The sequence below is a fragment of the Apostichopus japonicus genome, chromosome 9 (genome assembly GCF_037975245.1).
Source record: "Apostichopus japonicus isolate 1M-3 chromosome 9, ASM3797524v1, whole genome shotgun sequence".
Taxonomy (NCBI): Eukaryota; Metazoa; Echinodermata; class Holothuroidea; order Aspidochirotida; family Stichopodidae; genus Apostichopus; species Apostichopus japonicus.
The window spans coordinates 23361802-23374628 of NC_092569.1; the positions used below are offsets into that span (position 1 = coordinate 23361802).

Sequence of the window (12827 nt, forward strand, 5' to 3'; positions counted from 1 at the left end):
AGCAAGCCTTAAAATCTTATTCCAATCTATTTTCACTGGAAAATTCATAGCTTGCCACTTCGTAATAGACAACGGGGGCGTGAAGAGACCGGTAATTAGCTTATTATAAACATTTGTGGTTATTTTATGTTTGCGCATGCACATATAAAAGTTATTTTCACTCATAGGGAGCAAATCAGAATCATGGTGACCCCTCCATTGACTAACATTCCCATAGTATGAAGTAAAATTGCTAATATCTATTTTCGCTTGAAGCGTGTTATATGGAATTACCGAGCCATCATTTTATGAAATCTTTCAAATGATTTTTTTCTGTGATTTAAAAGATTATAATGGAATATCACTTTATTGTTAACCAATATATGAATGTTGCTTAAATTAAAATGATTTCATTGCCGTAATTACTATGAGCCCTAGCCTCACACAGTTCTCTGCAAAAAAATATAAGAAATACATGAAACTGCCACCTTATTGAAATTACATTTAAAAAGAAAAGCACCACCGAACTGTTCTAGGTACAATTACAAAAAAATATTTTCCAGTTTCCTCTCTAAAGGGCCAAATAACGTTTTACCCAGCTACAGTTTAGACTTTTATTGAAAGATTCAATATCTGTCATATCAAAGCAATCATTAACTTTGTTATTAATTAGGGTGCTAAGTTGAATCTTATAAGGTTATTGTTCCAAATAAAATTATATTTGGTAGAACACTAAAAAGAAAAACAAGTTGCGAAATGGCCAAACTCTTATTTACAGTTATTTTTCCAGTTGGTGTTAAGTCACGTTTTAACCACATCCCAAGTTACTGTTTGAGCCTGGATAATTTGGGAAGATCATTCAACGAAAAGAAATCTTCATTCTTTGTAGAAAATGTGACACCAAGATATTTCACGGGACCAAGATTAACATTAAAACGATACTCACGAAAATAACGAGCAACCCTTGAAACCAAAGCACTCAGTGGAAGAAAGAATGATTTGCTGAAATTGACATTTAAACCCGAAGCGGCAGAAAAATTATTAAGAATGTTAACAACCTCTACAACAGACGCGCGAGAAACATCTTAAAATAAAACAGTATCATCGGTACATTGTGAAATTCTAATTTCAGAGTTATTAATAGATATGCCCTTGATACGACAACTGGTTTTAACCATGAATGTGAGATATTCTGAACATAAAATAAACAGGTAAGGACTGAGTGGACAAGCCTGTCTTACACCTTGAGAAATATAAAAATAATGAGAGAGATGACCATTGTTAATAACACAAGATGTAACGTTCCCATAATAAGTTCTAACCCACCTAATAAGATTTGGACCAAAATTGAAGAATTTTAAACTTTGAGAAAGAAACTCCCAGTCCAAACAATCAAAAGCCTTTTCAAAATCTAGAAAAAGAAAATACCTGAAATATTGTTATAATTACAATGATCAACGAGGTCTAAAACTAGTCTAATGGTCTCACCAATGAAACGTCCCTTTAAGAATCTAATTTGCTCCTCATTTATCATGTAATTTAAAACACGTGGGTTGCCAGAAATTTGGCACCAATCTTGTAGTCAGTATTAAAAATTGCTATAGGCCTCCAAGTTTTCAAAAATTGTGAACCTTTTGAAGGCTTTGGAATCAGAGAGATTATTGCCCTGCCCTGTTCATCGGCTAAGTGTGTATACAACTGAAAGCAAAATTAAGAGAATTAACAACAAAATCACCTAAAATATCCAAAAAATGTACATTAAATTCAACTGATAATCCATCGGAACCAGGGTTTTTATTCTTTTGCATAGACCCAATAGCCTCTTTACATTCATTGATGGTAAAAAGACCCTCACAAAAATTACTCTGATCATCGGTAAGACTGTTGTGTTTAATAAAAACATCATAAAAAAAAGAGACAGAAAAATTTTGAGGACACTTAGTATACAGTTTACGATACAAACTAAGAGCTTCATTTAAAACATCCTGACAATTTGAAACAATACGACCATCTTCATTGTGAAGCTGTAATATGTTATAATTTACCTTGTTGTAACGTTCAAGATTCAGAAAATACTGTGAATTGTTCTCAGAGGGACAGATAGTAATTACACTTTCCAACCTGGCAATCTCATTTACTAGATAGTATTCATACCTGTTACGCTCTTTCGCACGAATGGAAGAATAACGCATACTAAAAGAACGGATGTTCACCTTAACAGCTTCCGAGAGAAGGGATCATTCAAGTAGGAATCACATGAAGCAGTTCTGTTAATAATATCAATAATAGAATTATAGCACAAATCTTCTAAAAGTGAAACATTTAACTTCCAGTAGCCACGGCCCCTTGGCTCGATCTTACAATTAATAGTAAGAGTAACGCTAGAATGGTCGGACCTAAAAATAGAAACAATGTCAGCTGCACTCACAGTTTGAACAATATGTCGAGAACACCAAAATAAATCAAGTCGACAGTGAATAGAATTATCAACAGAAGAATGCCAGCTGAAAAGCCGGGCGTTAGGATTACGATCACGCCCAACATCAATAAGATCATGATTTTCTGCTATCTGAAGCATAGTTTGACGGGCATTAAAATTAGTTCTTTGCAACCCTCCAAATTTATCATGAGTTAAATTACCTACCAAATTAAAATCACCGCCCAAATAATCGATGTACAATCAAATGCTGTCGAATGTTGTGCAATATTACTAACTTAAAATGGGTCATCCTTGTTTGGAACATAAACATTAATTACAGAATAAATCTGATCGTAAACATTTAAATCAATTATAATATACCTTCCATTTTCATCGACCCTAGTTCTTATAATAATAATATTGAGTTTCGGGTTGAAAAATAAACCAACACCTCTACTGTTATTATCCCCATGGGAAAGATAAAGATTACCACCCCATTCTTTTGACCAAGAGTTAACATCACAAGGGACAGAGTGACTCTCTTGTGGTAAAATAACCTCAAAACGACGTAAATAAATAAATAACTTTTTTCTATCCATATAGTTACGTAACCCATGAGCATTACACGAAACCAATTTTACTTCAATCATTATATACGTCTACTTATAAGATAAAGTTAAACTAATTTTGCTGGCCACAAAAATGATAAAGTCACGATAGATACAGTGGTTTAAAGCAAAGAGAAAAAGAAAGAAAAGTTCTAAACCCCAAACAGCCATCAGAAAAATCTGACCTTGAGAGATAGGCTGGCTTGGAACAGGGGTGGGTCAACGTCGAAAAACAGCAGAGTACTACGATTATCAGGAAGATACATCGGGCCCATAGTGTTGGAGTAAACTAGACAACTACATGATGGCAATTAGGAGAAGTTAAATGGTTTACCATTTTGATCACGCCATTGTCCTGACAACAAATCGCAGTTTAATGCCTTCCGAGTATAATTGCGAAACACGATCATTCCATTTCCGCTTCTCCAGTATATCAGCATGGGTGAGATCGTCGGTGATAAATATTCCATATCGATGAGCGAGGTTCGCTGCTTCCGTAGAATAGTAAGTTTATCTTGGAATGTGGTACGTAGCACCAAAATATGTCTAGGTCGTTGCTGGTTAGGATGAAAGCACCATCACTTTGAGCTCTAAGAACTCCGGCATCTTGAAGGCCAACAGAACGAAACACTCCCTTAGAAATACCAGCATAATCTTTATCCTCAGAATATGGATAGCCAACTGTGCGAAGATTACACTTTCGAGAAAAGCGCTCTTGTTTATTCACAGCTAACAACAAGTTTTCGTTAGCTTTCTCAAAAAATTGCAAACTTTAGTTTTCAAGGCAGTGATATATCGTTGAGTTTCTGTATCTTTTGTCTCGAGCACTTGAACTAGGGTGCTAATCGGGTGCTAATATGTATAGAGTAAGTCAGTAGTCATCGATAGTAGTCAGCGTTTCAGTACCTCATTATTTTCCATTATTTTCCGTATTATATGCACCAACTGATTGGTGCTTTTGACGGAAATCTGCTGGAGGACTGCCCTCAAGGTGTCTTGCACCATTATTTTATCATTTCCGGATACTAATCGGAATTTATAAATTGTTTAATTTTTGCAACGACGCCTTGCGGCGTTCGTCTGCCTAACGGTTCATTGAGATGGGTTCTGCGAAACATGAAAGGATGGGTGCATTAAAGGAGTGTAGCGTAAGAGTTATGGACGATTCATATGAAGTCAAGGATGTGCTGAAATCAATCATTAACGATATTGGGAACGGAAAGATACTAAGCTGTGTGAAGTCATCTGGAAACTGGATAATAACTTTACGAAACAAGGATGATGCAGATCTATTAATAGAGACAGGTATAGTTATAAACGACAGCACTTGCAACGTCTATGGAGTGTCAAGATCATTTTTAACTGTGAGTTTATTTGGTGTTCCGTCCTACTTTGACGACGATGAACTCTCAGAAAAACTACTCGAATTTGGCTGTAAACTTAAAGGGAAATGGCACCACAACACATACCCGGAATTTCCCAATATTGAAAATGGGATTCGTTACATTAGACTGGAACTGCCAACCGAATGCAAAAGTCTACCATATGCAATGACACTGAATGGAGTACATATGAGACTAAAGCACAATGGACAAACCAGGGTATGTAATTTATGCTTGGAAAATGACCATATTATGCGGAATTGCCCCAAATATGTATGCAGGGAATGTAATTCACAAGGTCATTGGGAAGCGAAATGTCCACAAGTAAGATGCTTTAAATGTAACAATCTAGGACACAAAAGTTTCAATTGTCCACAAGCCGGAGATGACAACAATGATCACCATGGTAACGGTGACCCAGCAACAGGCAGAGTCACTATAAGCCCACCTAAGCATGCCAACGTCCAACACAAAGACCAAGCAAAAGATGAAGCCATGGACCAGTTACCCCAAACAAAAGGCAGCGCCATTGAGACCAACGAGACTAAAAGAAGCAAAACGAGAATACAAAGACAACTCAACGGGATGAACAAAGACCAACCAAACCAATCCAAGAGGATACTGAGAATACAAAAGCAACTAGAGGAAACAAAGCGACTGAAGCCACTAACTCCACCGGTAACAAAACAACGTAAGATGAACCAACCACGGAATTACCTCAACAAATGAAACGACATATGTCTTATGACGAAGGTGAATTTAGAACTGTTAGACTGAAAAAAAAGTCATTCATTCCAAATCTGCGAAAAGCCAGGAATTCGCAACCTCGCTAAATAATTAATATTAATTTAATGGATCATGTTTGTGAGGACTCAAATGATAACAGTGTTCTTTGTGAGTATTTTGACGTAGATTCTTACAACAAGTTACCTCCAAATAATTGCCTATCTATGTTCCATTTAAACAGTCGAAGTCTGAACAAAAATTTCAACGAAATAAATACCTTTATTTCACTACTAAAGAATGAATTCTCTGTACTTGGCTTCACCGAAACGTGGCTAAGTGACCACCCATCACCTCTTATTCATATGAAAAATTACAAAATTATAGAAAAACATCGTGTTAATAGAAGGGGTGGCGGTGTCTGCTTATATGTACACAACTTTAAACACCAACCAGATCTATCAACATTTAACGATATCATTGAATCCTTATTTATTGAGGCAAACTTGCCAAATTCTAAAGAGAAAATAATTATCGGTATTGTTTATAGACCTCCAAATGGTTCTTTAGAACAATTTTATTATAACATGCAAAATATTTGTACTACAATTAATCAGCTAAACTGTACTTCCTACATTATGGGGGATTTTAATATTGATTTGTTAGATAAAAACAAATCACCAGAGTTTCTAAATAACCTTTACTCAAATGGTTTCTATCCAACAATATCAAGACCAACCAGAGTGAACAGTACCTCTTCAACTTTGATTGACAATATTATAACTAATAGTAACTCTAAACTTTCATCAGGTATTTTTGTAACTGATATCACTGATCACTTTCCAGTGTTTGTCAATGCCCTCGAGACTAATCGCCGACAAAATAATCCCATCTATGCACGTACTTACAGTGATAATAATATAAAACTTTTCACTTCTGAAATTGGGAAAACTACGTGGGACAATGTCCTAAACGAACCAGATATTAATACTGCTTATAATACATTTTACTATTATTTCAATACTACTTATAATAATTGCTTTCCTACTCAAGTGTTCAATCCAAAAAAGAAACGTACTAAAAAACATCCCTGGATCACTAAGGGCATTTTAAAATCAAACAAAAAGGAAGAACATATTATTTAGACGTTATTTGAAGAATCCTACTGAACATACTAAGTCTATTTACAAAATGTACCGTAATAAATTAAACCATGTTATACGATATTCCAAACGTTTATACTTTTATGATAAATTCAAGCAGAGTAGAAACAACGTAAACAGTACTTGGAGTACAATTAATGAAATTCTCAATAAAAACGGTAAAGACTCATCATATCCAGCAACATTTAAAAATGATGATTGCGAAATTAGCAATGATAATGACATTGCTAGCAACTTTAACAAATACTTTGTAAATCTTGGTTATAACCTCGCTAGTAAGATTAATATTAAACTAAAAGCGGAACATTTTTTACATAATAATGACAAGGTATGCCATTCCATATTTACATATCCAGTAACAGTGGAAGAAGTTCTAAAAGTTGCTCACACAAATGTGAAACCAAACAAAGCAGCAGGCTATGATGACTTAAAGCCAGGTATTATCAAACAAGTTATCCCATACATTGTAAAGCCTTTAACTCATCTTTGCAATATTTCTTTTAACACCGGCATTTTTCCGGATAAGCTTAAAATAGCAAAGGTAAAACCAATCTTTAAAAAAGGAGACCCCAGTTATTTTGAGAATTACCGCCCTATATCTTTATTGTCAGTCTTTTCAAAAATCATTGAACGATTAATGTTTAATCGTATTTACAGTTTTCTATGTAAATATAATGTTCTTAATAACGAGCAGTACGGATTTCGTCCTGACCATTCTACAGAATTAGCTTTAGCAGATGCAGTCAGCAATATTTATAATAGTCTTGATAAGAATGATACTTGTGTAGGCGTATTTCTCGACCTATCCAAAGCTTTTGACACCATCGATCACAAAATATTACTAAATAAATTATCTTTTTATGGTATCAGAGGAACAACCCTAAATTGGCTAGATAGTTATCTTTCAAATAGATACCAGTACACTGTATATAAAAATTCTAAATCTGAACTTGCTAAAATCGCTTGCGGAGTTCCTCAGGGTTCTATACTAGGTCCATTACTATTTATAATTTATGCCAATGATATCGTTAATGTCTCCGATATTGCTAAAAAAATATTATTTGCCGACGACACAAATATTTTCTTCGATTCCCAAAATCTACTCTCATCACATAAAACTGTTTCTACTGAACTAACTAAATTTTCCAGCTGGTTTGCAGCAAACAAATTATCTCTTAATATAGAAAAAAACTAATTATATGGTGTTTAATGCTAGTAACTCATTCAGATGGGATCACAATATTACCATGAATGATAAAATTATTAATCGGGTTAACACTACTAAGTTCTTGGGTGTACACATAGACAATAAACTTTCGTGGCGTGATCATATATCAGCAGTCTGTAACAGAGTGGCTAGAAATACTGGTATTATATGCAAATTAAAACATTATTAACCTCCAAATATACTCAGAACACTCTATGTAACTCTGATTTTACCCCAATTAACTTATTGCACGACTATTTGGTCAGGAACCTATTCTACAAATCTTAATCACCTATGTGTCCTCCAGAAGAGAGCTATCCGCCATATTTCACATGCTGCACCACGTGATCATACTAGCCCATTATTCAAAAGATTAAATTTATTAAAACTAAATGATATTATAAGAGTCCAGCTTGCAACATTTGCATATAAAGCATGGAATGGATTGCTACCCGAGGCTTTTAAAGATTTTATATATAGTAATAGACTAATCCACAACCATCAAACACGCCATTGTAATAACGCACATGTTTTATCCCAACGAAGTACTTTAAGTTCTTTTAACCCTCGTATTCGTGCTATAAAAACGTGGAATAATCTCCAGGATAATGTTAAGAATAAGCCTTTTTACTCTGTATTCAAAAGGTATCTCCAAACTGTAATTATTTTTCACTATTGATGGATTTATTCTTGTGTGTGTTTGTGATTAGATCATTATAAAGATTGTAAGAATTGTTTATTAACATAATTAATTTCAATTAGTGTCAATTCGATTATTTCATCATTGTAGATGCTACTATTAACTTTTCTTTTTCTATTCTTAAGTTTTTCTTTCTTTTTTTCATTTTGGGGAGTCTCCTAATTTGTTAAGCCTTGCAGGCTTTATAGGAGACTTCCCGTCACACTGTAAATTGTGATGAAACAAATAAATATACAAACATACAAAGCCAAAGCTCTGTTGAATTCCCGATCAATACGATTCAGGTCATCTTTAATACGATGCATGGATTCCCGAATAGACTTGCCCAAGTCGTCTACCTGCTCCTGGTTATGGTCCCCGTCTGAGGAGTTGTATAGGCTATCTCGCCTAACAAAATCTAACGTACGTTGTGAAGGCGTTGTCTGCTGATTCTTATTTTTAGCCATTTTAGTTGCTCTTCAAGAACGGGAGGAGGGACTCATGATGACAAACAATTGAGAATAGTGATTATGATTATTTACTTACTCTCATATGAGTAGTAAGTTAATGTCCCGATGTAGTTAATAAGGATGAATTCTGTGGAGCCCAAATAACGTGGAGCACTCTACTACACCGCCATCTTGCATAATGAATATGAATAAACAAAATGAACAGGATCATATATGTGTATGTAGTTGGGTCATTGTGTTTATATTCTTAAAGACGAGAAGCGTAACCAGCGGGAAAAGTAGGCTGGACATCCACCCCCCTAGTCAAATGTCTCCCCCCCCCCCCCAATGAAAAATGTGGGAAAGAAAAATATTGGACGCACATGACAAAATGCATTTAAAGGCTCAGTTAAACCAGTTCGCGGTTGACGTTCATCCTTAATTGACGGGAATTCTCAAATTTTATACCAGCCAATTGCGTCTAATGTAAAATATTATCCTATCATGTTGCTTTCTGTTATCGCTACGAGGTCCCCATCCCCCATTCGAGGCCCCCATCCCTGTCAAACATGCTACCAAACGAGATAACCTGCTACCATGCTTGTTATATTAAGTGTATGTTTATAACTTTTTGTCCATCGTTAGTTATATTGACCGTCCGTTACTCCGAACTAAGTCTTGTTACTTGGAAGCTGCAGCATGATATATTACGTAATTCGTAGACAATGAGGTCTTTAATGTTAAAGAAATATTCCAAACCAAAGGGAAAACTTCATATAAAACAATTAAAAGTACTAAAAACTGAACCAAATTGTCAAAACCCCATCTCTGTTTGACCTTTTTTAATTGATCCAAATTCTAAATTTGTTTCGGTGAATAAAACATTTTACTGAAAAAATGAACCATCCAATAAAAAATACACATGCATTTGTAGACAAAGTCCGAGAGATTCTTCAAGTACTGTAAATAGTACGAGAACAGAGCACACAGGGTTATCAGCTAAGAGTATAGTGAATTTATCCAAACGCGTTGCCAGGGGGCCAATGGGGCAGTCGCTCCGCCCTCCCCCCCCCCCCCAAGAAAAATCTTTGAGACACTCACACACGCATATGGCAAGCCAAGTGGGACAAACTCCGCATAATATATCCGCGTATTAATTCGAATTTGGATATATAATCGTATTAATTCGTATTTTATAACACGTATTAAATCATGCTGTTGTCTAGATCAAGAAGATTTGGCCTGGATGTACTTCAATAGAGACTAACTCATTTATTGCCCTGGAGAGGCTGCTTTGTGATCACTCTCGAAACACGTTTGTGAAAGCTATAAGACATGCCAGTTATTGTCTGATTTAATACGCGTTTATATTCGAATTACTACGCGTATATATTCGTATTAAAATGTTTTATGGAAGTACACATCAGACGCTAAATCATCAAGTGACAGCTGCCGTTTATTTAATTTTGCTGATGATACTATATAATTGATTACAAAGGTTGATTACAAAGGATGACAATAATGCTCATTTAGTCTGAATAAATCGTTTTTATTTTCATGATATTTTTGAACGTAAGGATGACAAATGAGATGGTAATTGATTTTTAGGAAAGTCACAGTCGAACCCACCGAGGTAATAGACAACGTCGTCGAACATGTCTCAACCTACAAGTATTTTGGTGAAGCAATATATAATCAGCTTCCTTGGCAGGACCACATTGAACATTTTTATTTATTTATTTGGCTACAAGGATCAACCCGAGATTGCACTGTCTCCGTAAATTAACCCTTCTTCCTTTACTGAGCGGATTGTGCCCCCCCCCCCCAAACCTAACACTTTGAAATTTAAGTAGCCGCATTGTTACTGCTTTTTGTTTATAATCCTGTGATTTGAAGTGTTCGGCTGTATTGTATGGTGAGGTGGAAATGCTGACGGTACAGATAAATAAGACGTATTGATTCCATTATTAGACAAACTATAGTCGTACTTTAGGAGATAATCAGCTTACGGTTGACTCATCATTTCAACGTTATCTTGAGGCTAGGCTTAACACCGTACTTGACGATAACAGCCACCCCATATATGTGTAGATCTTAATTGTGCAATACTCCCTTGTAGTGCAAGGTTGAGACTACCATATGCTGTTAAAAACCAACACAAATCATCGTTTATCCCTCGTTGTATTCATCTTTATAACAATCTATTTAATCGTTAGGTTTCTGGTATTTTACTTCGTTGTCTCTTAACTTGTCTTTTCCTCCTGGCGCAATTGTATATTATTACTTCTTTTTTGCTGTATTTATCATGTTTTGATGCGAACATGCTATTGCCCTTTTGGGACATAATGCAGTTGAACTTGAACTTGAATCTGTTATGGATGCAATGCTTACTTTGTGATGTTATATAACACACAATACGTCGAGCTGCAGGTTCAAGCATAAATTGGTAATTCGAATATACTACAAGCGCAGTAAAAATGTCCACAGCAATGGTAACATATAGTTCAAGTTATACATCAACTGAGTTTTTCGCGGAAGTAGTCCGTGCAGTCAATACAGCCGAAGAGAGTAAACAAATTGGTCACAAATTATTTCTCGTCAAAAGCCATCGTTTGCTCTAGTGACACAACTTGTTGTCCGATGAATCGAATTCAGATCCTTTGTTTCGGATTACAATCGGAGACTTCCGTATGTCTCATTTGCAGTTTTCATTTTTTCAGCCAACAGCTTGCTTCGGATAACATCAAACTGCAGCATGCCAAGCTCAATCCGTAATTCACGATAATTTAAAGGCATTCAGTTTGCAATTACTTCACAAACCTTTAACTTCGATAACCTTGATATCATCATTTATTGCTCGATTGGCATTCTATAAATTAAGCGTGCAATTCAGGTAAGCACGTAGGCGGGATATCATTGCGACACGTAACGATGGGCGTTGCTCAAGGGTTTGAAGTACTCAACATTTATCAGATGCCAAATCGTGGTGTTTGGTTCCTTCGCTGTCACTTTTAAACGATTTAAATGAGATGTTATATGTTACCAAAAATAACTGGCATGTACGGAAGCGTAGAAGGGACATGTAAATTGACGTTGAGATGCAACGACTCGTCAACACGACAAGAAGTTGAAAAAAAGTTTTGACGACATATTGTAAATTGCCAAAATGTCGAAAATCTGAAAATTCAATTTTATTCGAGAAGCATCAACTCGTCATGATGACAATATCAGAAAATTCACATTTTTGACGAGATCATACCAAATCGTTAACCTGTCAAAAATCTGGAAATTTATGTTTTGTCGGGAAGAATCTGGCCCAAAACGTCAATTTTCCAAGTATCATTTAGACGAGTTAATACCTCTCGACAAAACGTCAATGTTAGTTTTTTTGTTATTTTGACGAAATGTTACATCTCTCGAAACGTCACTTGACATGTTTCATATACGCTCCCGTACCTCACAGATATCTTGGTAACATGCAAATGTGTAGTGGAGAGGAGAATGGACAATCTACAGAGAAACGTAATGGCAGGTTGTACAGTCTGACTGTATACAATAGAAACATGATCGAAAATGTAATGTTTTTTTTTTAATAAATTGTAAGGACAATAAAACCAAAACACCACATCAACTCTAACTATCGGTTTCCAGAGATAGCGAAGGGTAACATTTTATTCCTATATAAAAACATATGTGGCCCTGGAATCGTTAGCAGCCCATGTTGAGGGGAGCGTGGGGAGGGGTGGTCCAAATTAATTCTGGGGCATATTTGAACTACAAAAAAGGTTTATAATTAGATAATTATGCCTACATGGTGTTAAAATAAAATGTGCTTAAAAATCAATCATACGTACATGGATTTGAAAAGGGTAGGAGAATGTACACCATACCTCACTGCCTGGATCACGCCCGCGTAGTTGCTCATTATGGAGCATATCAAATGAACAGTTTCTATAAGCAAACATATGCGTTGGTTCGTCCGTCCTTTCATTCGTACATCCGTTCGTCGGTTCGTTCATCTCTCGATTCCAGTATATACACTTGGAGGTTGTATGTTTTAGTTACATCCAACATTTAACATTTGACATTGTACTGGGTAACCTACTCACTAAGTGAGGGCTCCCTTCCCCATGGACCGATATGTGACATCATGCTGTAACACTCGTTGCTGTACAAAACGGAGCAAGGATAAATTTTTCTCTTAAATTGATTCTTTGG

At 35.7% G+C, this 12827-nt stretch overlaps 1 protein-coding gene across 1 annotated transcript in view; it reads left to right on the forward strand.

Moving 5' to 3' along the window:
* LOC139973954 (techylectin-5A-like) overlaps positions 1–12827 on the forward strand; it is a 120332-nt gene that overhangs the window by 14883 nt on the left and 92622 nt on the right. The gene's annotated exons all lie outside the window — the stretch shown is intronic.